This window comes from Calonectris borealis, chromosome 3 (assembly GCF_964195595.1).
Source record: "Calonectris borealis chromosome 3, bCalBor7.hap1.2, whole genome shotgun sequence".
Classification (NCBI taxonomy): Eukaryota; Metazoa; Chordata; class Aves; order Procellariiformes; family Procellariidae; genus Calonectris; species Calonectris borealis.
The window spans coordinates 79,815,646-79,818,573 of NC_134314.1; positions in this window are offsets into that span (position 1 = coordinate 79,815,646).

A 2,928-nucleotide genomic window follows, 5' to 3' on the forward strand; every position below is an offset into this window, starting at 1 on the left:
TATTAAAAGAAAGATTTAGGCACTCTGGTCAGTTTGAGCTGTACTTTATGCCACTGGTAGCCTCCACTGACTTCGGTGGAATTACACACAACATAAAAGACTGTTCATTAGGAGTAAGGCAAAAAGAATTTACCACATAAGTCATAATGAAAGGACAAGAAATTAATAGCATGAATATCTGCATAGAGGCCATGGAAGCTGTTGGGACCTTTGACTTTTCCTCGCTTTCCCTCATGGCAACATCCTCACTCAGATACGAGACCTGCTGTAGGCATTCCCCGGTGAACAGGCTGGCCATCCAATTTGAAGCTCAGTACCTGACCCATATCCGTGTCCTGCACCGTGAGGTTGTGGCTCCACAGATTTACACACACTCAAATCCTAGGACACGAGCACATGCCAGCAAGCTTAGAATACTCTTCTGAATTGGGATAAAACTGAAGTGCTTTCCTGAACTAGAGCCTCAATCACCAACTTAGAGTTAAATTGCATTTTTAATACTCTATATAATTGATTTTGAAAACAGGTTGATCTCATAAATCTGAGAAGCACTGTAGTGAAAAATAATAGATCTCATTTGGGGAATTTCTCATTAAAATTACTATGATCTTTTATTTCAGTATTGACTTTTCTCTCCTGATCGCTCCTTACTAACTCATGATGCTATGACTAGGAACTGGTGGAAAACTGAGGGAATGTCAAAACATTTCAAAAATTTCTTTTAATTTTTTCATGAAAATAACATTTTCCTCAAAACTTTATGAACAAATGTAGTTGTATCTTAGATTTTTATACATTTATATGCTGAAATGTGTTGCCTGAAAAAAGAAACAACCCAATACGAGGTTGGCATGATTCATCTTCTTCAAAGATTTTATATGAAACACTTCAGAAGAATACCTTTTTCCAGCTTCCGGTAGTTTACATTCAGATTGGGATTTAACGGTCAAGATAGAGACTTTCAAATTTTGTCTCCCTAACACAATGCGTTGTTTTGCTTTGATTATTCCCATTGCACAAATAGAACAAACAAATCTAGCTAGACTTTATTCTTAATTGTGTGTTAATAAGACATTTACAGTACTCTGAGCAGATACACAAATTTTGGAATGTCTGTATATTCCCGCATCCTAATTTTAAGTCAATAGACTTGGTCCATGCATGATTTTGAAAGCTTAAATTTGATTTAAATTGCGTTAAGAGCCTGTAGCAATGCCACCACTGCATTTTTTTTTTAAATAATGCAGTGTTAATTTTACAGAATCTTTTTAAAGCTATACTGGGTTTCCCATGAAAAACACTTTTTTCTTTCTGTAGTAACGTTAGTCACATTTACATTGCTGTACAAACAGTAAAAATAATTTTGATTTATCTTTTGCAATGAGTTTCTATGATTTCCATAAATGTAGACTTGGGAATTACATACGTTCAAAGTGGCAACATTTCCTTCAAACATGAGACAGTTTGAGGCGGTACATTGTGCGCTGGGTAGGAAGTTGGACTATTAGAATGCTTTGCTGCCCTCTAGGTGATGAATATTTAGCTAACTAATATTCTGGTATTTTGCAGAGCTCAAAAAGGGTTATCTGTAGACTGGATTCGAAATATTCTACATGTATTTGAGAGGAGGAAGCCAGTGTTACTGAAATGCTGAAATGAATTTTACAAATTAGAAAGTATCTACTAAGTCTACTGATTCTTTTCCTTTGCTTTGCAGTCTCTATCAAGTATTTTGTCAAGTGGGTTTTGTTTTTCCATTAAGTTTGGAGATTTGGTAGACAAATAAAAATGATAAGTGTAATACCAAACATTATGTTTCCACATTTATTATTTACTTCTGATAGAGTTTTGAAAAATCGGATTGAAACTCTTACTGTCTTGCTTAAGAAGTGCAGCGTTGTGGGTTTACTTTAACACAATTTTGTACTGAAGTGAAAGACTGCTAACGTTTCCAAACTTCAGGACTTTAAAATGCAGTGCTATATTCTTTGAGCGGCTACAGAAACGGGCTCAAACATCCCGCAGTGCCTCCCGAGGGTTCAATAGAAACAGGGGGGTATGAATGACACCTGCCCTCCCAGGCTTGACGGATAGTCTTTAGGGCACCACTGAGGAGTTAGTGCCACCTGCCGCATGCTTTTGAAAATCAACTTCCAGCAACACGGGGGGCAGGCTTGCTCACTTTGAATATTCTAACTTCTGGAATCTTTTATTATATATTTTAGTTCTCGCCAAGGAAAATCGTAGAAAGTTCAGCGTGGAAAAAGGCCTGTCAGCAACGCGTAGTGCTGCGAATTAAGTATTACAACTTAGAAAGCTTTTATCTTTTTTTTTAAGGAGCAATAACGTTGGAGCCTCTCACACCAGCGACACCGCCCTACGCTTTTAGCATAACAAACATGCTAATTATAAAACAAGGACTTTAGAAGCCCTTTTAATATTCTTCGACGCCGGGTACCCTTCTGCGCGGCGGAGCCGGTGGGTGCGGTGGCGGAGACCTCGCCCGGGGCCCGCCGCCACGCTGAGGAAGTTGCCCTCCCTTGGAGGCCAGGAACTGCGTTTTCCTCGCTGCCGGAGCGAGCTCAGCTCCGGAGGGGCGGCTGTTCGCTCTTAAACCCATTTCAGTGCCCCTTCCCTCCCGCTTTAGGGTGAGAGCACGAACACGGAGCAGCTGTAGCCGCCGGGTGCGGGAGAGGATGGGTTGGTTTAGAGTTCGTTGGGTTCGAGCGTGGCGGGAAGCACCCAGCGTGCGGGAGGGAGGGAGGGAGGGAGGGAGGGAGGAAGGGGCTGAGGGGCAGCTCACGGGGGCGGGCGGGTCGCGGCGCCGCCAAAGGCGAACGGCCGCGCAGTTCAGCCGTTAAAACCACCCCCTGCTTTAAGCTTCCCGCCCGCCACTCGCGGCGCCGGCGGCCGCGCTGCCTATTCGCT